We start from the raw sequence: 26,754 nt of genomic DNA on the forward strand, positions 1-26,754 counted from the left end.
TGTCTTATGTATCTAAGACGTCAGTGGGATTGTATGATGTCAGTGTATGTATGTTGTCAGTTTTGGTATGATGCCAGTGCATAAATGATAAAAGTGCTTGTATGATGTCAGAGTAATGAGTATGCATGATGTCAGTTTATGAATGATGTCAGTTTATATACGATTCTCTCTCTCTCTCTCTCTCTCTCTCTCCTAATCAGGACTTCAACACTGCTCAACATATAACATGACTAACACATCAAGAACTTGACAACAAAAGTTCCAGATACTCTGATACTTTAATAATGAGTAAAAAGAACAGCCAATACGACACAATTGGCAACACAAATACTAAAAATGTTACACTGTACATCACTGTACTGCCGTACTAAATTCTACTGTCTGTTCCTCGAGGACTCCACCAGGACCGACTTCATGGCCGACTAACAGTCCCGGTCTCCTCGCTGTTCTGTCTTGAACTGCATTTCCTTACACAGTCTCTCGTCCACAAAAACTTCTGATCACATGACCATAACACGGGTCATATTTACTAGCGAAGTTCATATCAGTCCATCGACATAGCACGCTAAATTGTATTACTGGCCTGTGTCACATATGTCAGCTGATTGTACCCAGTTAACCCTATCACGCCGCCAATAGGGGTACAACAATATGATGTCAATGCATGTATGATGTCAGTCTATGTATGATGTCAAATATTGTCAAAGTATTATGACGTCAGTGTTTGTATAATGTTAATGTATGTATGATGTCAGTTTCTGTATGATGACAGTTTATAAATGATGTCAGTTTCTAAATGATGTCATTTTCTGAATGATGTCAGTTTCTAAATGATGTCAGTTTCTGAATGATGTCAGTTTCTAAATGATGTCAGTTTCTAAATGATGTCAGTTTCTGAATGATGTCAGTTTCTAAATGATGTCAGTTTCTGAATGATGTCAGTTTCTAAATGATGTCAGTTTCTGAATGATGTCAGTTTCTGAATGATGTCAGTTTCTAAATGATGTCAGTTTCTGTATGATGTCAGTTTCTGAATGATGTCAGTTTCTGAATGATGTCAGTTTCTAAATGATGTCAGTTTCTGAATGATGTCAGTTTCTGTTTAATGTCAGTTTCTGTTTAATGTCAGTTTCTGTTTAATGTCAGTTTCTGAATGATGTCAGTTTCTGTTTAATGTCAGTTTCTGTTTAATGTCAGTTTCTAAATGATGTCAGTTTCTGTTTAATGTCAGTTTCTGTTTAATGTCAGTTTCTGTTTAATGTCAGTTTCTGTATGATGTCAGTTTCTGTTTAATGTCAGTTTCTGTTTAATGTCAGTTTCTGTTTAATGTCAGTTTCTGTTTAATGTCAGTTTCTGTTTAATGTCAGTTTCTGTATGATGTCAGTTTCTGTTTAATGTCAGTTTCTGTATGATGTCAGTTTCTGTTTAATGTCAGTTTCTGAATGATGTCAGTTTCTGTTTAATGTCAATTTCTGTATGATGTCAGTTTCTGTTTAATGTCAGTTTCTGTTTAATGTCAGTTTCTGTTTAATGTCAGTTTCTGTTTAATGTCAGTTTCTGTATGATGTCAGTTTCTGTTTGATGTCAGTTTCTGTTTAATGTCAGTTTCTGTTTAATGTCAGTTTCTGTTTAATGTCAGTTTCTGTTTAATGTCAGTTTCTATTTAATGTCAGTTTGTGTTTAATGTCAGTTTCTGTTTAATGTCAGTTTCTGTATGATATCAGTTTCTGTATGATGTCAGTTTCTGTATGATGTCAGTTTCTGTTTAATGTCAGTTTCTGTTTAATGTCAGTTTCTGTTTAATGTCAGTTTCTGTATGATGTCAGTTTCTGTTTAATGTCAGTTTCTGTTTAATGTCAGTTTCTGTTTAATGTCAGTTTCTGTTTAATGTCAGTTTCTGTTTAATGTCAGTTTCTGTTTGATGTCAGTTTCTGTATGATGTCAGTTTCTGTTTAATGTCAGTTTCTGTTTAATGTCAGTTTCTGTATGATGTCAGTTTCTGTTTAATGTCAGTTTCTGAATGATGTAAGTTTCTGTTTAATGTCAGTTTCTAAATGATGTCAGTTTCTGTTTAATGTCAGATTCTGTATGATGTCAGTTTCTGTTTAATGTCAGTTTCTAAATGATGTCAGTTTCTGTTTAATGTCAGTTTCTGTTTAATGTCAGTTTCTAAATGATGTCAGTTTCTGTTTAATGTCAGTTTCTGTATGATGTCAGTTTCTGTTTAATGTCAGTTTCTGAATGATGTCAGTTTCTGTATGATGTCAGTTTCTGTTTAATGTCAGTTTCTGTATGATATCAGTTTCTGTTTAATGTCAGTTTCTGTATGATGTCAGTTTCTGTTTAATGTCAGTTTCTGTATGATGTCAGTTTCTGAATGATGTCAGGTTCTAAATGATGTCAGTTTCTAAATGATGTCAGTTTCTGAATGATGTCAGTTTCTAAATGATGTCAGTTTCTGAATGATGTCAGTTTCTAAATGATGTCAGTTTCTGTATGATGTCAGTTTCTGAATGATGTCAGTTTCTAAATGATGTCAGTTTCTAAATGATGTCAGTTTCTGAATGATGTCAGTTTCTGAATGATGTCAGTTTCTGTATGATGTCAGTTTCTGTATGATGTCAGTTTCTGTTTAATGTCAGTTTCTGAATGATGTAAGTTTCTGTTTAATGTCAGTTTCTAAATGATGTCAGTTTCTGTTTAATGTCAGTTTCTGTATGATGTCAGTTTCTGTTTAATGTCAGTTTCTAAATGATGTCAGTTTCTGTTTAATGTCAGTTTCTAAATGATGACAGTTTCTGTTTAATGTCAGTTTCTGTTTAATGTCAGTTTCTAAATGATGTCAGTTTCTGTTTAATGTCAGTTTCTGTATGATGTCAGTTTCTGTTTAATGTCAGTTTCTGTATGATGTCAGTTTCTGAATGATGTCAGTTTCTAAATGATGTCAGTTTCTAAATGATGTCAGTTTCTGAATGATGTCAGTTTCTAAATGATGTCAGTTTCTCAATGATGTCAGTTTCTAAATGATGTCAGTTTCTGTATGATGTCAGTTTCTGTTTAATGTCAGTTTCTGAATGATGTCAGTTTCTGTTTAATGTCAGTTTCTGTTTAATGTCAGTTTCTGTATGATGTCAGTTTCTGTTTAATGTCAGTTTCTGTATGATGTCAGTTTCTGTTTAATGTCAGTTTCTGTTTAATGTCAGTTTCTGTATGATGTCAGTTTCTGTTTAATGTCAGTTTCTGTTTAATGTCAGTTTCTGTTTGATGTCAGTTTCTGTATGATGTCAGTTTCTGTTTAATGTCAGTTTCTGTTTAATGTCAGTTTCTGTATGATGTCAGTTTCTGTTTAATGTCAGTCTGTATGATGTCAGTTTCTGTTTAATGTCAGTTTCTGTTTAATGTCAGTTTCTGTTTAATGTCAGTTTCTGTTTGATGTCAGTTTCTGTATGATGTCAGTTTCTGTTTAATGTCAGTTTCTGTTTAATGTCAGTTTCTGTTTAATGTCAGTTTCTGTTTAATGTCAGTTTCTGTATGATGTCAGTTTCTGTTTAATGTCAGTTTCTGTATGATGTCAGTTTCTGTATGATGTCAGTTTCTGTTTAATGTCAGTTTCTGTTTAATGTCTTTTTCTGTTTAATGTCAGTTTCTGTATGATGTCAGTTTCTGTTTAATGTCAGTTTCTGTTTAATGTCAGTTTCTGTTTAATGTCAGTTTCTGTTTAATGTCAGTTTCTGTTTAATGTCAGTTTCTGTTTGATGTCAGTTTCTGTATGATGTCAGTTTCTGTTTAATGTCAGTTTCTGTATGATGTCAGTTTCTGTTTAATGTCAGTTTCTGTTTAATGTCAGTTTCTGTATGATGTCAGTTTCTGTTTAATGTCTGTTTCTGAATGATGTAAGTTTCTGTTTAATGTCAGTTTCTAAATGATGTCAGTTTCTGTTTAATATCAGTTTCTGTATGATGTCAGTTTCTGTTTAATGTCAGTTTCTGTTTAATGTCAGTTTCTGAATGATGTCAGTTTCTGTTTAATGTCAGTTTCTGTATGATGTCAGTTTCTGTTTAATGTCAGTTTCTGTATGATGTCAGTTTCTGTTTAATGTCAGTTTCTGTTTAATGTCAGTTTCTGTTTAATGTCAGTTTCTGTTTAATGTCAGTTTCTGTATGATGTCAGTTTCTGTTTAATGTCAGTTTCTGTTTAATGTCAGTTTCTGTTTGATGTCAGTTTCTGTATGATGTCAGTTTCTGTTTAATGTCAGTTTCTGTTTAATGTCAGTTTCTAAATGATGTCAGTTTCTGTTTAATGTCAGTTTCTGTATGATGTCAGTTTCTGTTTAATGTCAGTTTCTGTATGATGTCAGTTTCTGAATGATGTCAGTTTCTAAATGATGTCAGTTTCTAAATGATGTCAGTTTCTGAATGATGTCAGTTTCTAAATGATGTCAGTTTCTCAATGATGTCAGTTTCTAAATGATGTCAGTTTCTGTATGATGTCAGTTTCTGTTTAATGTCAGTTTCTGAATGATGTCAGTTTCTGTTTAATGTCAGTTTCTGTTTAATGTCAGTTTCTGTATGATGTCAGTTTCTGTTTAATGTCAGTTTCTGTATGATGTCAGTTTCTGTTTAATGTCAGTTTCTGTTTAATGTCAGTTTCTGTATGATGTCAGTTTCTGTTTAATGTCAGTTTCTGTTTAATGTCAGTTTCTGTTTGATGTCAGTTTCTGTATGATGTCAGTTTCTGTTTAATGTCAGTTTCTGTTTAATGTCAGTTTCTGTATGATGTCAGTTTCTGTTTAATGTCAGTCTGTATGATGTCAGTTTCTGTTTAATGTCAGTTTCTGTTTAATGTCAGTTTCTGTTTAATGTCAGTTTCTGTTTGATGTCAGTTTCTGTATGATGTCAGTTTCTGTTTAATGTCAGTTTCTGTTTAATGTCAGTTTCTGTTTAATGTCAGTTTCTGTTTAATGTCAGTTTCTGTTTAATGTCAGTTTCTGTATGATGTCAGTTTCTGTTTAATGTCAGTTTCTGTATGATGTCAGTTTCTGTATGATGTCAGTTTCTGTTTAATGTCAGTTTCTGTTTAATGTCTTTTTCTGTTTAATGTCAGTTTCTGTATGATGTCAGTTTCTGTTTAATGTCAGTTTCTGTTTAATGTCAGTTTCTGTTTAATGTCAGTTTCTGTTTAATGTCAGTTTCTGTTTGATGTCAGTTTCTGTATGATGTCAGTTTCTGTTTAATGTCAGTTTCTGTATGATGTCAGTTTCTGTTTAATGTCAGTTTCTGTTTAATGTCAGTTTCTGTATGATGTCAGTTTCTGTTTAATGTCTGTTTCTGAATGATGTAAGTTTCTGTTTAATGTCAGTTTCTAAATGATGTCAGTTTCTGTTTAATATCAGTTTCTGTATGATGTCAGTTTCTGTTTAATGTCAGTTTCTGTTTAATGTCAGTTTCTGAATGATGTCAGTTTCTGTTTAATGTCAGTTTCTGTATGATGTCAGTTTCTGTTTAATGTCAGTTTCTGTATGATGTCAGTTTCTGTTTAATGTCAGTTTCTGTTTAATGTCAGTTTCTGTTTAATGTCAGTTTCTGTTTAATGTCAGTTTCTGTATGATCTCAGTTTCTGTTTAATGTCAGTTTCTGTTTAATGTCAGTTTCTGTTTGATGTCAGTTTCTGTATGATGTCAGTTTCTGTTTAATGTCAGTTTCTGTTTAATGTCAGTTTCTGTTTAATGTCAGTTTCTGAATGATGTCAGTTTCTGAATGATGTCAGTTTTTGAATGATGTCAATTTCTGAATGATGTCAGTCTCTGTATGATGTTAGTTTCTGTATGATGTCAGTTTCTAAATGATGTTAGTCTCTGTATGTTGTCAGTTTCTAAATGATGTCAGTTTCTGAATGATGTCAGTTTCTGAATGGTGTCAGTTTCTGAATAATGTCAGTTTCTGAATGATGTCAGTCTCTGTATGATGTTAGTTTCTGTATGATGTCAGTTTCTAAATGATGTTAGTCTCTGTATGATGTTAGTTTCCGTGTGGACAATAAATATTATTATTATTATTATGTCATATTTGTATAATGTCAATTTATGTAAGATTTCATAATTGTAAGATGTCAGTGTAGGATTGATGTCAGTGTATGTATGATGTCAGTGTAAATACGAAGTCAGTTATGTATGATTTTATTACATGTAAGATTTCAGTAACTGTGTGATGTCAGAGTGTGTAAGTTAACAGTAATTATATGATGTCAATGTGTTTTTTGTGGCAATGTCTGTATGATGTCAGTGTATATATGATGTCAGTAATTTTATGATGTCAGAGTGTGTAAGATAAAAGTGATTATATGATGTCAATAGTTTTTTGTGGCAATGTCTGTATGATGTCAGTGTATGTATGATGTCAGTACATGTAAGATGTCAGTAATTGTATGATGTCAGTGTATGTAAGACAACAGTGATTATATGATGTCAGTATATTTCTTGTGGTAATGTTCGTATGATCTCAGTGTATGTATGATGTCAGTATATGAATGATGTCAGTATCTGTATGATGTCAGTGTATGTATGATGTCAGTATATGAATGATGTCAGTATCTGTAAGATGTCATTGTATTTATGATGTCAGTATATGAATGATGTCAGTGTCTATCAGATGTCAGTGTCTCTATTTTTGCAGTGATTCTATGAATACTTGAACCCTAGACTTCTAGCTCATCGATCTCCTTCTCTTCCCTTTCATTGACCCTCCACACCCTTCGTGTTGTCATTATATCAGATCAACAGACTTTCAAGAGTGAGAAGACCCCCCCCCCGCCCCCTCCTCTAAACATAAACCTTTCCCAAAGACGCCGCTCACACGAGTCTAGTTTTCATTACCTATTAGATAATGGACCCATCATCGGTGGCCTCACTCTTCCTTCAGAAACGTGATGGGTATCGGGTGACCAAGCAGACCGCATCCGGAGAACCATTCTATTGGGGATAATGAGCGCTAATGGAATGACCAGCGGTCATCTTGATTGCCCCAGCCAGACAGTCGTTTGCCCGTGACTGACCCGGCTGACAGACTGCTGGGATAGTCTGCCCAACCCTCTCCTACTGTTTTCTCTCCTGGTGTTTAGACATTTGGTATTTTATTTTCGTATTCGACAGAACAAGTTCAGACTTGAAAGCGGGGAGAGAAAGTGGTTCTGAGGGATAGGGTTAACGGTCGGTGGTGGTGGTGGGGGGGGGGTTTACAGAACTAAAATAATTACCACTATTGATGTCGTCCGGTGAATTGTAAAAGTTGTTTGGACTGGCCTGAGTAGTAAGTAAATTAGCAGAGTCCTACAAGTTACGTACAACGAATGACATTGTTCTTACCCTTGCCTAAGAATACATTGTACATTTCAAGATAAGAGAAAGTAAAAGAAGAGAAAATAAGATAAGAGAAAGTAAAATAAGATTAACTTTATTGGTTAAAAAAATAGAAAAAAAATTTTTGATTATAATTAAGCATTGCTACTATTACATTCAATACCAACACAGACACGCACATACACAGCCGGCGGTTGATGACATAGGTTCCTATGTACTCTAGATATCTATTTTGCTACGCTCAAACCCTTAATTATGACTGTGTAATTAAAGCCTATTGCCTACTATAAATGTCCTTGTATTCTTCATATAAGCTGACTTTGGTTCAACCTATAACAAACGGACTTCAATAAATGATAAATAAACAGCACAGCTCTCAATAACTGAATAATACTACGAAGTCAATTGAAGCTAGAAGGAATGAACTCATTAACAGTGGTCAGGTTCAAATCCTATCAAAGTCTTTTTTTCCTGTCAGGAGATGGAACTGCTTAGCACTGATTGTCTTTCAAAAATTAACAAAACTTCACTGAATAGTTTGTTTTTTCCAGAAAATAAAAATTGATAAAATAAAAGCATCATTACAACTTTACAAAAAGAAGATATTTTACTTTCTAGAGCATTCCAGCTTGCATCAGACCAGCTGCTACATCTACCCACAGCGCATCTCGGGAAAAAAAGCATGAAGAGATTTAATTTTTTTTTTGTGCCAATACAGTGACCCTTGACCTTACACATCAACTACTTCGGATTAGATCGTTCTCGCTTTTAAAACGAAATTAGTGGTCAAATGAAATCGCTGATCTTCGCTTTGTAACGTCTTTTCTGCGAAATGCATTAGATAAATATATAAATATATATATTGAATGTTGGCATTATAAAATTCCAAACAGTATAAAACTAGATAAGAATGTATCACTGGCATTACTTGACCACTACGAGCCTACTAGATAAGAAGGTATCATTGCTATTACGTGACCACTACGAGCCTACTAGATAAGAATGTATCACTGGCATTACGTGACCACTACAAGCCTACTAGATAAGAATGTATCACTGGCATTACGTGACCACTACGAGCCTACTAGATAAGAATGTATCACTGGCATTACCTGACCACTACGAGCCTACTAGATAAGAAGGTATCATTGCTATTACGTGACCACTACGAGCCTACTAGATAAGAATGTATCATTGCTATTACGTGACCACTACGAGCCTACTAGATAAGAATGTATCACTGGCATTACTTGACCACTACGAGCCTACTAGATAAGAAGGTATCATTGCTATTACGTGACCACTACGAGCCTACTAGATAAGAATGTATCACTGGCATTACGTGACCACTACGAGCCTACTAGATAAGAATGTATCACTGGCATTACGTGACCACTACGAGCCTACTAGATAAGAATGTATCACTGGCATTACTTGACCACTACGAGCCTACTAGATAAGAAGGTATCATTGCTATTACGTGACCACTACGAGCCTACTAGATAAGAATGTATCACTGGCATTACGTGACCACTACAAGCCTACTAGATAAGAATGTATCACTGGCATTACGTGACCACTACGAGCCTACTAGATAAGAATGTATCACTGGCATTACGTGACCACTACGAGCCTACTAGATAAGAATGTATCACTGGCATTACGTGACCACTACGAGCCTACTAGATAAGAATGTATCACTGGCATTACGTGACCACTACGAGCCTACTAGATAAGAATGTATCACTGCTATTACGTGACCACTACGAGCCTACTAGATAAGAATGTATCACTGGCATTACGTGACCACTACGAGCCTACTAGATAAGAATGTATCACTGCTATTACGTGACCACTACGAGCCTACTAGATAAGAATGTATCACTGGCATTACGTGACCACTACGAGCCTACTAGATAAGAATGTATCACTGCTATTACGTGACCACTACGAGCCTACTAGATAAGAATGTATCACTGGCATTACGTGACCACTACAAGCCTACTAGATAAGAATGTATCACTGGCATTACGTGACCACTACGAGCCTACTAGATAAGAATGTATCACTGGCATTACGTGACCACTACGAGCCTACTAGATAAGAATGTATCACTGGCATTACGTGACCACTACGAGCCTACTAGATAAGAATGTATCACTGGCATTACGTGACCACTACGAGCCTACTAGATAAGAATGTATCACTGGCATTACGTGACCACTACAAGCCTACTAGATAAGAATGTATCACTGGCATTACGTGACCACTACGAGCCTACTAGATAAGAATGTATCACTGGCATTACGTGACCACTACGAGCCTACTAGATAAGAATGTATCACTGGCATTACGTGACCACTACGAGCCTACTCACTACTGGAAACAGCATACGAATGTTTGCTTATTTGCGCTGAATAGAAACGACTGATTGGCTGAGTACAGTGGCGCACGTGAGAGTGAGAAAGATTTGTTACCTCATTGTTTTATTATTACTTTATTTTGTCTACTGGACGTATGTGCAGTACAGAACCCAGGGTCATCATCTCATCTCTGCCTATGGTCCCTTCTAAGGCATAGACCACCTCCAAGCAACTCAGTTCTGGCCGAGTCTCCCCAACTGTCCCCATCTGGATACGCCCAGGTCAATATCCACTGAACAGCGTATTTATACTATAACGCAGTCACCAAATTCACACATTCGTATTGTTCAAATACACAATTATAAAATGAAGAAATACTACTTTCAGAATTTTGGATCTATAGGGCAGATAATGTAAAGCTCATTGGTTTATGTGGCCTGCTGTTAACGAGGGTGTCATCTAGCCATGGGCGTAGCCAGGGGGGGGGGGTTTTGGGGTTCAACCCCCCCCCCCCCCCCCCGAAATGAAATCCCCCCCCCCCGATCGGAATTTAGTGAATAATTTTTTGCTTTGATTTTGTTTATTTTAGGTGAGATTTTAATACTAAACCATCACTTGCCCCAGCACAACCAATGGGGTTTTGATTTAAAACCCCCCTACCAGGGTATTTTGAGTTTAAAACCCCCTACCAGGGGGGTTCGAGTTTAAAAACCTCTACCAGGAGTTTTGAGTTTAAAACCCCCTACTAGGGGTTTTGAGTTTTAAACCCCCTACTTGGGGTTTTTGCAGTTAACTCCCCCTCTTGTATAAAACAAAACACAAAAAAAATGCAAACGAAAATTCCCTAATTCCAAGAGCACAGTTAAGGGAGATTTTGATTTTAGAACCCCCTCCAAAATTTACGATAAACCCCCCTCTTCAATATAAAAAAAAGCTAATTACGCACTCAAAATGTTATGAGCGTAGCTAAATGGGTTTTGACATAGTTTTGTGTTTAAACCCCACTTCAGCAGAGTTTGAAGGTAAAAAATACCTTTTTAATAATAAAAACAAAGCAAATTATACACTCAAAATGTTATGAGTGTAGTCAAAGGGGTTTTGAGTTTAAACTCCCCTCGAGTGGAGTTTGAAGCTAAAAAGTACCTTTTCAATATAAATAAAAGCAAATTACTCACTCTAAAATCTATGAGCGTAGCCAAAGGAGTTTTGAGTTTAAACCCCCCGCCAGAGGGGTTTGAGGCTAAAAAATACATCTTCAGTGTAAGAAAAAAGCAAATTACGAACTCAAAATGCTATGAGCGTTGCCAAAAGAATTTGAGTTTAAACCCCCATTCAGATGGGTTTAATGCTAAAAAATACCTCTTCAATAGAAAAAAAAAAGCCAATTACACACTAAAATTATTTGAGCGTAGCCAATCCAATCGGGGGTTTTGAGTTTAAACCCCTCTTCTACAGATGGCGTTTGTTTAAAGTTTAAAACCCCTCCAGATGGTTTTGAGTTTAAGATCCCCCTTACAGAGCATTCTGAGGTGGAAACCCCCAACAGATAATTTTGACGATAAAACTTCTCTTTTCGATATAAAATCTAAAGCAAACTACAGTCACTTAATTCCAAGAGCGTATTCAAGAGAGATTACACATTTTTACCAGTGGCAGGGCTCCCTTAATAAACTGCAGTGAATAGTCATCTGCCGAAATTGAAAAACACTAAATGTGGCTCAACAAAGATGGCTAAGACAGATTTTAGGAGTCAGTTATAGAGATCGGGTTTAAATCAAGGAAATCCTATGCCGAACTGGGAGTCGACCCTTTAGTAAGATTGTGAGCGAGCGACGCATGAGGTTTGCGGGAAATGTTCTCCGACAAAATGAATTACGCATAATAAGAGTTGCAATGATATCCTAGTACAACTTGACGCCACTTATTCATTGAGGTCCTCATGGCAGGTGGGAAGAGGCTTCAGACATTACCAGTGACAGATTTTTATGGAAACAGCTTGACGTCAAATGCTCCGAACGGCGCGGTAGGGTCTAAGTCAGTAAGAATAGCACATTAGGTTTTTGAAATAAAACTTTTTAATAGCAGGAAAATGCACTGTAGATACCTCAGAATATGCATTTTGTTGGTTTTCAATATCAGAAATAGTGCTTGGCGGCGGGGCTTCCCCCCGCGATAAGGGAACTCCTAGCGCTCCCCCAGACCCCATTGCTAGTAATGGCTGGGAATCTACAATTTTATGGAAATAGCTTGACGGCAAATGCGCCAAACGTCGCGGGTGGGTCTAAGTCAGTAAGAATAGTACATTAGGTATTTGAAATAAAACTTTTTAATAGCAGGAAAATGCACTGTAGATACCTCAGAATATGCATTTTGTTGGTTTTCAATATCAGAAATAGTGCTTGGCGGCGGGGCTTCGCCCCGCGCTGGGGGAGCTCCTAGCGCTCCCCCAGACCCCTTTGCTAATATTGGCGGGGAATCTACAATTTTTCCCCTAACTCATGGAAGAACCTATTCTAGGGCACAATAAACGTCTTCCGAAAGAAAGAAGGATCAGAATGTTATAAAGATTATGTACACACACACACACACACACATAAAGACATATAAAAAAAAATTTCGCGGGGGGGGGGGGGGATCCACCCCCCCAAAACCCCCCCCGAAAAAAAATCCTGGCTACGCCCATGCATCCAGCCATCACAATGACCAGCCACTTTTACTTTCCCCAATTCATACAAACAAAAGCTAAAACGTCTTTACAGTCATTCTCTTCTCTTGACGCCTTCCGTTGAAATGGTGAAAATGTCTGGAGCCTCAACAAGCTCAGTATTGTTTCTTCTCAATTGAAGTCCAAGCCGTACAGGAAAATGATCAAAGTATGCACGTGTATGTTTGTTGTAGTTCTAAAGAAAACGATGTCTAGGCAAGTCTTTTGAACAATAGTAGAGAGTGTGTAGTTGGCACTAATAGAACTTCAACAAGGTTCATTTTAAGCCATAGCCTATATAAGTTATGAACACTTAACTAATGTGAGAGCACACAACACTTATCTTCTTTCAAGATTTGGGTCAAAATGAGATGTTTTAGTTGATCTCATTTTGATATTCTCTTTTTTCGCATACATAGAAAAGTTAGTTTTACACATACACCATTTAGTTTTACACACATACACCATTTAGTTTTACACACATACACCATTTAGTTTTACACACATACGCCATTTAGTTTGAAAGACATTCACCATTTAGTTTGGGCAGGGCCGGTCCTACAGATTGCGGGGCCCTATGCAAAAAAGCTAGCGCGGGGCCTAGTCTGGGTAGGGATAAGGATAATAAGTGAAAATTAAGAATTTTTGTAATAAAATAAATTCGTCATTGCATTTTATTCATATTTTACTAAGTGTAAAATCACGGTCAAATTAAATTACGAGACATGTACAATAGAAGATAGTTTTCCAACAAAAGCAGATGAACATTCACATCTGACTTTTAGATTTACATTGTAAGAGATCGAGAGAGATTTTGATCTAGAATCTATATTTAAATTGCCACCGACTATTACATTACATTAACTCTTGGAACTTCCTCTTTTGGTTTTAAATTCGCCTTATTATTTTGTTGAAATGAAAGTTGACAATGCCGGTTGTTGTTTTTTAAACGCGATTAGGTTTGGCGTTTTCCATATTTAATTACACCCCAAAATGACAATTTTGTCTATTTTTAAGGACTTTTTTTTAATGAGTTTTCAGGATAATGTCATAATTTCAGATTTTCATGACTTTTTTTTCTTATACTTTGCAATTTCTTCTTCTTCTTATATAATACAGACGTTACTTCAAAAAAGAAGATGAATACGTCATATGCGTCATGTTAAGTCACAGCACTAGGGAAGAAGGAGTATTTGTACACATTTGTCCTAGCATATGGAACGAGGATGCCTTGGAAACACTGTTATAAATTATAATGGTTTAATTTAATAATTTACAACTAGTGTTAGCGCGGGGCCTATGAAAGTGCGGGGCCCACTGCGGCCGCATAGGTTGCAATGCTCTAAGAACCAGCCCTGAGTTTGGGAACCATCACTTCGTCTGTGACTTCAATGGGCTGACCTAAAAAGTGACCGACCATTGTAGCCCATTGACCAGCGGATCCCATAGTCCGTTAGTTTGGAGGTTAATGTCACGCAACGAAAGACAAGAGAAAGACAGGAAGGCGGAACCAAAACAAACACAACAGGACAGAACAGGACAAGGCAGTTAAAGAGCGCTGATTGAAGTCACGTGACCAGGGGGCCAAGGGATATAACTCTGTTTAATTAACGGAGATATCTTCTACTACTATTTCCTACACAATTAAGGGGAGGTCATTGAGATGAGTCTAGAGTTTGTTGTTAGTGGTTATGTGGTGATTGTACTTGTTACACACATGGAACTTCTTATTTCTTACTTGACTGTGGACACTTTGTCCAAGTCTCCTTACAAAGAACCTGCTAATTATTTCTTACACATGACTCATTGTTTTTCATTCCTTAAGTAAATATAAGTGCCTTATTATTGTGTAATTATGAAATTACACTGTGGATTACCATAAGTAAACAGTCCTCGACTTTTAACAATCTATAATATACACATTCTTCGGACTATATTTTTTCAATATACACATTCTTCGGACTATATTTTTTCAATATACACATTCTTCGGACTATATTTTTTCAATATACACATTCTTCGGACTATATTTTTTCAATATACACATTCTTTGGACTATATTTTTTCAATATACACATTCTTCGGACTATATTTTTTCAATATACACATTCTTCGGACTATATTTTTTCAATATACACATTCTTTGGACTATATTTCTTCAATATACACATTCTTCGGACTATATTTTTTCAATATACACATTCTTCGGACTATATTTTTTCAATATACACATTCTTTGGACTATATTTTTTCAATATACACATTCTTTGGACTATATTTTTTCAATATACACATTCTTTGGACTATATTTTTTCAATATACACATTCTTTGGACTATATTTTTTCAATATACACATTCTTTGGACTATATTTTTTCAATATACACATTCTTTGGACTATATTTTTTCAATATACACATTCTTTGGACTATATTTTTTCAATATACACATTCTTTGGACTATATTTTTTCAATATACACATTCTTTGGACTATATTCTTGCTGCAGTCACTGTATGACTGTATGAAATGGACATCACTTAATATCAAACCCTAAGACTATCCGCCACAAATTTTCTTCTGCCTATTTTCTACTTCTTACAACCTCTCACGTCTGCTTCTGTGCCAGTCTTCTGCTTCAATGGATCATTTGATATTCTGTGGAGGAAACAAAAAACAATTTCACTTTAATTATGTACATTTTAAAGAGGAAAAAAAATGAAAAAGACTAGAATCATTATTTAATTGTAAATATTACACGATCAATGCATGGTCGGTATTTTTAGATCTTCAATATTGACTTTTGTTAGTTAGGGGAGATAAATCAACCTCACGATCTATATACTACTATCAATATTTAAAAAAAAAAACGCCAGGACTAAATATACCTTACGACAGTGGCGTCACTATAGAGGTGCTTGGGTGCGACCGCAACGGGTAAAAAAACGCCATCAGGGGGTGATACTTTTAATGTACTTTTCAAAAGCACAAAACTTGACATGTACAGTCTTTTTCTTATCAATTCCTACTTTATAAAGATGATGGTGATATAACATTTCTCATTTCGTATGGCACTTTCTAGCACTTTAAAATTGAAGTTTTTCTGTCTTTAGGGGGTTCATTGGTTAGGTAGTATGTCTTTGATATTAAATAATATTTCTATTACTGTTATGATATTTTTAGGTTAATCACTTTTCAATTGTTTATGATTTAATACTTGTGAATTATGGTAACTTACAAATAAAAACATATTAAAAAAAAAAAAAAAAAAAAAAGCCCACAAAAGAGGCAAGATGGCCCATAAAAGAGGCATATAAAGCCCAAAAAAGAGGCAAAGAAAAGAGGCATAAGGCCCAAGGATTCCTATGATGATAAAGCTAAAACTGAATAGCGCAAATTCTGAGGTTTCCTTTAAAAAAAAAAAGTTTTTCCAGTCAGATATCATTATTCTAGAATTGAAGTCTAGTCTTGAATTTTTTATTTGCATTTTTTGGCTTCCGAAAGCGGAAAAGTCGATATATGTCTTACGTGGTTTGTCTATCCGTCCGTCCAACTTCAGTCACGTTTAGATTTCCAAAAAAAAAAAAAAATATATATTTAACTCTTTCTCTCCGTAATTATTTTCCACGTTTCGACGGGGTTCTTTATTTTGCTCAGTAGTATTTCAGTCCCCTGTTATGATTAAGTTTATAAAATCGAACATTATGAGTTCAAATCAACAATGGTATCATCACTTAGGATGATGGTCACTTTTGTCCTCCAGGGGACTGAAGCCTTTGCACTTTGTGCCTCCTCGTGTAGCTGGAGAGACCTATGTATTAGCCCGGAATGTTCGGCTGCACGCTGGGCAGGTTATTCCAGCTGGAGCTAGTGTCATTGGCCTTGTTTTTTTTTCTCTGAAGCTTTTCTTCTGCCAGCGCTGTTCTCTTGTACTCAACAATTTGTGCGCCAGGTGGCTGGGTCAATGCTGAAGTCTTTCAGAGAAGCTTTAAGGGTGTCCCTGAAGCGTTTTCTTTGTCCTCCTTGAGAGTGCTTTCATTCATTGGCCATACAGGAGACGTGTCCTGCCCATCGCAGCTGGGGCTGCATCAGGATTGTGTGCGTGTATTGTAGGCCCGATCTTCGAAGGACGTCTGTATCAGGTATTTCTTCTTGCCTTTTAACATTCAGTGTTTCTCTGAGACAGATCATGTGGAAGTGGTTCAGTGTTTCTCTGAGACAGATCATGTGGAAGTGGTTCAGTGTTTCTCTGAGACAGATCATGTGGAAGTGGTTCAGTGTTTCTCTGAGACAGATCATGTGGAAGTGGTTCAGTGTTTCTCTGAGACAGATCATGTGGAAGTGGTTCAGTGTTTCTCTCAGACAGATCATGTGGAAGTGGTTCAGTGTTTCTCTGAGACAGATCATGTGGAAGTGGTTCAGTATTTCTCTGAGACAGATCATGTGGAAGTGGTTCAGTATTTCTATGAGACAGATCATGTGGAAGTGGTTCAGTTTTTTTTGCATGTTTTCTATATACTTATTTAATAGGTAAACGCAGAACACCGTTCAGTTCTGTATGCGATTTGCTGGACTTGGACATGACTCAGTCTGAAGTCGTATTTCGTGTGGACACGTTGTTTCTGAGGCGAATGAGGCAGAGATCAAATGTTTCCCCCCCTCCTCCGTGAAGACCAAGACTTTTTTTCTCCCGAGCATTCTAGGGAAAGATGTAGTCACGTGAGCAATAACTCGTGTACCTCACATCCATAATTGATACGTTTACAAGGCGCTGGAATTGATAAGTTCACGTATCGATCTATTGATAAGTCCACTTGCCCTACAAGTGAACAATGGTGAAGGGCACGTGGACCCCTTTACCGGGGGAGCGAATCCAGAGGTGATTATTATTCTGATCTGAGTGATACTTTACGGCAGTCGTGTTTCACGTTAGGCACCCATCGACATTCACCTGGACAGGTGAGCAGGTTCAAACTTCAAGCACTGGCTACCCCTACCATTGCACGCATGACATTGTTTTCATCTAGAGACAATGTTTAGGCTTCGAACTTGCCTGCAACCGAATCTCAAAGTGTAAAATTTGCCAAGAGTTACAATAGAAACACTCTCCCCCCCCCCCCCCCCCCACCCCCCGAGTGCTTTATCTCTCCGTTTCTTTCTTATTTTATCTCTCTTTCTCTCCTGCTTTTTTTCTTTTGATTCTTTTCTTCTTCCTTTCTTCTCTTTCAATAACTTTTTTTCTTTCATTCACTCTCTTCTCTCACTTCTCTAGTAGCGTTCTTTCTTTCTCTCAATTTCATTTTTTCTTCTTTCTCTCTATTTCGATCCTTTTAAGAGCCCCATTCAAAAGACGATGTTTCTAATTCATGTCACAATACATGAAGAGATTCACCTTTACCTTCACTTAACCTTGTGTCTGTTAAACCGTTGGTCAGCTGGGGATGTTGCGAATTCATGCCTAATAAATGAGATGTCTGTTTGGTCGTGTGGTATGCGTTCCGAATCGTACTAGACTCGAACCCTGCACACCGCCATGCCCTATTGTCATTTCAGATGTGTGTGCTAAGGAGTTCTACTATCTGTACAACCGCCTGTAAGCTTCCAAGTCTGTCTGCTACATTTCATCCCATTCCGTCTGGCCAACCACCAAAACACTTTGTGTTTAGATAACACAATCCTATCATGAGCTTTGCTGAACACAGGATACAAACTTCATGTACAAACATGGGATTGCGATCACAGCATGGAGGGAGAGAATGTTTTCTAACAACATAGGTGGGGGGGGGGGGGGAGGCTCTCACGTCAGGAAAAAAAAAGTGGCTACAAGGCGACAAAAGAGACTAACAGAAAGAGGGGGGGGGGGGGAGGGGAAGACAGAGGTTTGAAAAGTAGGATGAGATTCAAACAGGAATCGATGACCAACTTAATCCGGTCCTCTTATCCCCTAACTTCTTGCTGAGCCACGCCACAACACAGCCACATTTTGTTCACCAGTTGGAGCACTATTCAGATCTTGACAAGGTTTAGCCATGTACTTTTGTTTCGACATTTTTGTTTATCTGAAGAGTTCATTTATTTTAAACTTATTAAAATTTTTGCTTTTAGATGTTTTTCTGGTTAGTGTAAAGTAGGTCAAAATGTCCAACCAACTTGTCGTTTCAAAAGACTTTGTCGTAATATAAAAAGAAGTCTGTCTTTGTCGTATAGAACTATGTAAGCCAGTAAGCTCCGAACAGGAAGGACACTTTAGTCTTGGCTGCCTTGGAAAACTTTGAAGTGTCTCTGAAATTTTTTTACATAACAACACAGTCTTGGTACCGTGACATCACAATCATGGTACCTGGCTTCACAATCATGGTACATTGACATCACAATCATGGTTGATTGACATCACAATCATGGTACCTTGACATCATAATCATGGTTCATTGACATCACATTCATGGTACCTTGACATCATAATCATGGTTCATTGACATCACAATCATGCTACCTTGGTTTTGCAATTGGTGGAGGTGGGGGGGGGGGACTATATATCTCCAGGTCTGAAAGGGGTACTGGCTTTCCAATCGTAGGATCCTTACATTTGTCGGCTGAACCTTTGCAGGGAAGGGCTTCGTCCCCATTATCCTTTGTTCTATCCCTGACGTCCTGTACGAGGTTTGGGATGGGTCGAAATAATCTGTATTTCTGAAAGGACGTCCCAACAAATTCAACAGATAAGCGTCATGTTGTGAGACGCCTTCACGCCTCCGCCTCAATCCTACATCCGGCACTAAAACATGTTCCCGCCACGGCTAATAGAACCCGATTCTTAGAGAGAAGAAATAAGCTGCTCATGTTTTGCATGTTTCGGATGTTCGTAATATTGAAGATTATTACTTCCTTGACCAAACTTTCCGCAGGAACGGCAGCAGGCAGACTTAGAACCAGGGACCAAGGAGACGACAGTCCTAGACAATCTTTTTCTCTTTCTTTTTCATTCTCTCCATCTCTCTTTTAGTCGAATCTCTTTCTCTTTCACTCTCGCTATTACTTTCTGTCTCTTTTCTAGTGGACATTTTCATATATGGCATACAAACTATAAACAGCATGCTTCTTGGTCTATCCTGTGTACACACTAACGGAAGTGTTAATAAGCTGTGTTTTATAGGAACGTTTAGGATCATTGGTGTGTGCACACTTAACACTGCAGAATCAAATGTTCTCAATTCTTCCCGTTGTAGCCCCAAATAATCTCTCCATGGGGGAAGCCTTAGACTTTCACACTAGGACTTTACACGTCATTGCAACACTAATGGGCAGCTCACGAGCTGTAAGCAAGGAGCTTTGATACGAAGATTAACAGCCACCCATTGAGATAGTGTAAACAGTACAGCTCATTTCTTCTTTACATAGTTGGTAACTTCAACTTTGCGTCTATGACATTATATAGTTTATAGTGAAGATCTGGAATATTGTGTTGTATTGTACAAAATACTTAGTTATGTAGGTTTTGTAAAAAGTGAAAGCTAGAGTGAACAAAGCTGTAACAACTTGGTACCTGATAGGTAAAAAAAAAAAGAAAGGGGGTAACTCTCTTATGAGTGACTCGAGCTGGCTGTTGTTTCCATCAATTGACTTGTCAATGTGTGACCCCTCCCACCTTATACAAAGTCACTTGCAGCTCCTAGTTAGAGATGTGTCGTGCCCGGCTATTGGTTGGAACTCGATCGATTGGCTCGTGCAGGCAAAGAAACAAGAGAGACGCGGCTTAGAGTCGGAGGTGGGGGGAGGGAGGGGGGAGGTGAAGAGGGGGGGGGGGGGAGTATTAGGCTGGTCACCATGTTGAACAAAATGGGTGACTCAATGCTGGCGTGCTCGGCTTGTCGTGAATACAATCCAACATCTCTCTCTCTCTCCTCTGCCTCTCTCTCTACCCAACACCCATCTCTCACCGTTTCTCTCTCTCTCTTACTCTGCCTATCTATAATTACTGATTTATAATTTCCATTCGTTTCTTTTTTTCTCTTTGTTTTTTTCTCTCTTTCTCTCTTTTTTCTTTCTGTTTCTTGCTTTGTCACTAATTTCTTTCCTGCTTTTCTTTCTTTCTCTCTTTTTAATTTCTCCCTGTCGCTATTTTCTTTCTAGAATTTCTCATACTGCAGGATTTGTTTTTTTCTTAAGGTACTCACCAACAACCAGAGAGAGAGTGAGAGACTGAACAAGAGTAGAAAGAGAGAGACAGGAAGAGAGAAGTAGAGAGATAGAGAGAGAGACATTGCTTTTTTTTTTTTTTTTGTGTAAAACAATAAGTGCCGGTACTCAGTGATGGATTGCTTAACTTTTAACTACTAATAAATTAATAATAAACGTTAAAATACAAGAAAAGTAAAAAAAAAAGATGTTTCCTCACATTGAAAAAGGTGCCGATACACCATACCGTACATATATGTATATATATATAGAGAGAGAGAGGAGAGTCAGAGAGTGTGAGATAGTAAGAGAGAGAGATGCTAATTGATAAAGTCAAAGAGAGATGGATAATAGAGACAAAGAAAGAAATAAAAATAGATAGATAGATAGATAGATAGATGGATAGATAGATAGATAGATAGATAGATAAATAGATAGATAGATAGATAGATAGATAGATAGATAGATAGATAGATGGATAGATAGATAGATAGATAGATAGATAGATAGATAGAGAGAGAGAGAGAGAGAGATAGATAGATAGATAGATAGATATAGATAGATTTCTTTAGAAAGATTTATTTATTGATAGTTTCCAACATTTTACACACATGTTCAAACACACACACACACGCGAGTAGGCCAACCCATACATCGCCAGCCGTTCTCACACAGGGATCAGACGTTTATATTTATGTGCAGAGTCTAATGGATGCCGGCCCTGGCTCTGGACACATGATAGAACGAAATGACATAATGGACGTCGGCCCTGGTCACATGATCTAACTGGATGGCCTAGCCTAGTGACAAGACGGTATTTGACATCAATTTCTAGTGACCTGTTCCCCTGACAATCTTGCGGAAACCGCCTGTGCTGAAACGTAAAAAATGGGATTGGATTTGGATGATAAAGGAAGGAATCGAAACAATATTCCGTTTTTATAGTGTGAGTGTGATGTTTCTGTATGAAAGCGTGTGTGTGTTATAACGTGAGTGAGTGAGAGGGAACAGGACAATGATGCGAATGGAACGAAGAAGAAAAAATCGTCTGCTGAATTGTGAAATGGCGGGTAGAAGCTGGGTGTATGCGGGAAATAGGTAAATAGGAGAGAAAGTACAAGTGCGTCATGGGTACATTATAAACAACTTCAACTAAGTTTAACATAGACAAAAGTATCTTTGTCAGTAACGAGACAAAAGTATAGCGTAGCCTGGTACCAGTGTGACCTGGTTCAACACTCTGATGGTGTGCCCTCCCCCCCTTTTTTTTTTTTACAACAAACAAGAAGGTTGAGTGTGATAAATAAAATCGACTGATCCTGTATGCATTAATACAATGAAACATCTCATAGACTTGTACTAGATTGAAACATCTGATAGACTTGTACTAGATTGAAACATCTCATAGACTTGTACTAGATTGAAACATCTCATAGACTTGTACTAGATTGAAACATCTGATAGACTTGTACTAGATTGAAACATCTCATAGACTTGTACTAGATTGAAACATCTCATAGACTTGTACTAGATTGAAACATCTGATAGACTTGTACTAGATTGAAACATCTCATAGACGTACTAGATTGAAACATCTGATAGACTTGTATTAGATTGAAACATCTCATAGACTTGTACTAGATTGAAACATCTGATAGACTTGTATTAGATTGAAACATCTCATAGACTTGTACTAGATTAAAACATCTCATAGACTTGTACTAGATTGAAACATCTGATAGACTTGTACTAGATTGAAACATCTGATAGACTTGTACTAGATTGAAACATCTGATAGACTTGTACTAGATTGAAACATCTCATAGACTTGTACTAGATTGAAACATCTCATAGACTTGTATTAGATTGAAACATCTCATAGACTTGTATTAGATTGAAACAAATCAAGACTTGTACTAGATTAAAACATCTCATAGACTTGTACTAGATTGAAACATCTCATAGACTTGTACTAGATTAAAACATCTCATAGACTTGTATTAGATTAAAACATCTCATAGACTTGTACTAGATTGAAACATCTCATAGACTTGTACTAGATTAAAACATCTCATAGACTTGTACTAGATTGAAACATCTCATAGACTTGTACTAGATTAAAACATCTCATAGACTTGTATTAGATTGAAACATCTCATAGACTTGTACTAGATTAAAACATCTCATAGACGTACTAGATTGAAACATCTCATAGACTTGTACTAGATTGAAACATCTCATAGACTTGTACTAGATTGAAACATCTCATAGACTTGTACTAGATTGAAACATCTCATAGACTTGTACTAGATTGAAACATCTCATAGACTTGTACTAGATTGAAACATCTCATAGACGTACCAGATTGAAACATCTCATAGACTTGTACTAGATTGAAACATCTGATAGACTTGTATTAGATTGAAACATCTCATAGACTTGTACTAGATTGAAACATCTGATAGACTTGTACTAGATTGAAACATCTCATAAACTTGTACTAGATTGAAACATCTCATAGACTTGTACTAGATTGAAACATCTCATAGACTTGTACTAGATTGAAACATCTCATAGACTTGTACTAGATTGAAACATCTCATAGACTTGTACTAGATTGAAACATCTCATAGACTTGTACTAGATTGAAACATCTCATAGACTTGTACTAGATTGAAACATCTCATAGACTAGTACTAGATTGAAACATCTCATAGACTTGTACTAGATTGAAACATCTCATAGACGTACTACATCGAAACATCTCATAGACCTGTACTAGATTGAAACATCTCATAGACTTGTACTAGATTGAAACATCTCATAGACTTGTACTAGATTGAAACATCTCATAGACGTACTAGATTGAAACAACTCAAGACTTGTACTAGATTGAAACATCTCATAGACTTGTACTAGATTGAAACATCTCATAGACGTACTAGATTGAAACATCTCATAGACTTGTACTACATTGAAACAACTCATAGACTTGTACTAGATTGAAACAACTCAAGACTTGTACTAAATTGAAACAACTCATAGACTTGTACTAGATTGAAACAACTCATAGACTTGTACTAGATTGAAACAACTAATAGACTTGTACTAGATTGAATCAACTCATAGACTTGTACTAGATTGAAACAACTCATAGACTTGTACTAGATTGAAACAACTCATAGACTTGTACTAGATTGAAACAACTCATAGACTTGTACTAGATTGAAACAACTCATAGACTTGTACTAGATTGAAACAACTCATAGACTTGTACTAGATTGAAACATCTCATAGACTTGTACTAGATTGAAACATCTCATTGACTAGTACTAGATTGAAACAACTCATAGACTTGTACTAGATTGAAACATCTCATTGACTTGTACTAGATTGAAACAACTCATAGACTTGTACTAGATTGAAACAACTCATAGACTTGTACTAGATTGAAACATCTCATTGACTTGTACTAGATTGAAACATCTCATTGACTTGTACTAGATTGAAACATCTCATTGACTTGTACTAGATTGAAACATCTCATAGACTTGTACTAGATTGAAACAACTCATAGACTTGTACTAGATTGAAACATCTCATAGACTTGTATTAGATTGAAACAACTCATAGACTAGTACTAGATTGAAACATCTCATAGACTTGTATTAGATTGAAACATCTCATAGACTTGTACTAGATTGAAACAACTCATAGACTAGTACTAGATTGAAACATCTCATAGACTTGTATTAGATTGAAACATCTCATAGACTTGTATTAGATTGAAACAACTCATAGACTAGTACTAGATTGAAACATCTCATTGACTTGCACTAGATTGAAACATCTCATAGACTTGTACTAGATTGAAACAACTCATAGACTAGTACTAGATTGAAACATCTCATAGACTTGTATTAGATTGAAACATCTCATAGACTTGTATTAGATTGAAACATCTCATAGACTTGTACTAGATTGAAACAACTCATAGACTTGTACTAGATTGAAACAACTCAAGACTTGTACTAGATTGAAACATCTCATAGACTTGTACTAGATTGAAACAACTCAAGACTTGTACTAGATTGAAACATCTCATAGACTTGTACTAGATTGAAACAACTCAAGACTTGTACTAGATTGAAACAACTCATAGACTTGTACTAGATTGAAACAACTTAAGACTTGTACTAGATTGAAACATCTCATAGACTTGTACTAGATTGAAACAACTCAAGACTTGTACTAGATTGAAACATGTCATAGACTTGTACTAGATTGAAACATCTCATAGACTTGTACTAGATTGAAACATCTCATAGACTTGTATTAGATTGAAACATCTCATAGACTTGTACTAGATTGAAACATCTCATAGACTTGTATTAGATTGAAACAACTCATAGACTTGTACTAGATTGAAACATCTCATAGACTTGTATTAGATTGAAACATCTCATAGACTTGTACTAGATTGAAACATCTCATTGACTTGTACTAGATTGAAACATCTCATAGACTTGTACTAGATTGAAACAACTCAAGACTTGTACTAGATTGAAACAACTCAAGACTTGTACTAGATTGAAACATCTCATAGACTTGTACTAGATTGAAACAACTCAAGACTTGTACTAGATTGAAACATGTCATAGACATGTACTAGATTGAAACATCTCATAGACTTGTACTAGATTTAAACATCTCATAGACTTGTATTAGATTGAAACATCTCATAGACTTGTACTAGATTGAAACATCTCATAGACTTGTATTAGATTGAAACATCTCATAGACTTGTACTAGATTGAAACAAACATCTCATAGACGTACTAGATTGAAACATCTCATAGACCTGTACTAGATTGAAACATCTCATAGACTTGTATTAGATTGAACCATCTCATAGACTTGTACTAGATTGAAACAACTCAAGACTTGTACTAGATTGAAACAACTCATAGACTAGTACTAGATTGAAACATCTCATAGACTTGTATTAGATTGAAACATCTCATAGACTTGTATTAGATTGAAACAACTCATAGACTAGTACTAGATTGAAACATCTCATTGACTTGTACTAGATTGAAAGATCTCATAGACTTGTACTAGATTGAAACAACTCATAGACTAGTACTAGATTGAAACATCTCATAGACTTGTATTAGATTGAAACATCTCATAGACTTGTATTAGATTGAAACATCTCATAGACTTGTACTAGATTGAAACATCTCATTGACTTGTACTAGATTGAAACATCTCATAGACTTGTACTAGATTGAAACAACTCATAGACTTGTACTAGATTGAAACATCTCATAGACTTGTATTAGATTGAAACATCTCATAGACTTGTACTAGATTGAAACATCTCATAGACTTGTATTAGATTGAAACAACTCATAGACTAGTACTAGATTGAAACATCTCATAGACTTGTATTAGATTGAAACCTCTCATAGACTTGTACTAGATTGAAACAACTCAAGACTTGTATTAGATTGAAACATCTCATAGACTTGTACTAGATTGAAACATCTCATAGACTTGTATTAGATTGAAACATCTCATAGACTTGTACTAGATTGAAACATCTCATAGACTTGTATTAGATTGAAACATCTCATAGACTTGTACTAGATTGAAACAAACATCTTATAGACGTACTAGATTGAAACATCTCATAGACCTGTACTAGATTGAAACATCTCATAGACTTGTATTAGATTGAACCATCTCATAGACTTGTACTAGATTGAAACAACTCAAGACTTGTACTAGATTGAAACATCTCATAGACTTGTACTAGATTGAAACATCTCATAGACTTGTACTAGATTGAAACATCTCATAGACTTGTACTAGATTGAAACATCTCATAGACTTGTATTAGATTGAAACATCTCATAGACTTGTATTAGATTGAAACATCTCATAGACTTTTACTAGATTGAAACATCTCATAGACTTGTACTAGATTGAAACATCTCATAGACTTGTATTAGATTGAAACATCTCATAGACTTGTACTAGATTGAAACATCTCATAGACGTACTAGATTGAAACATCTCATAGACTTGTACTAGATTGAAACATTTCATAGACTTGTAGCCTACTAGATTGAAACAACTCATAGACTTGTACTAGA

This window comes from Biomphalaria glabrata, chromosome 7, assembly GCF_947242115.1.
Source record: "Biomphalaria glabrata chromosome 7, xgBioGlab47.1, whole genome shotgun sequence".
Classification (NCBI taxonomy): Eukaryota; Metazoa; Mollusca; class Gastropoda; family Planorbidae; genus Biomphalaria; species Biomphalaria glabrata.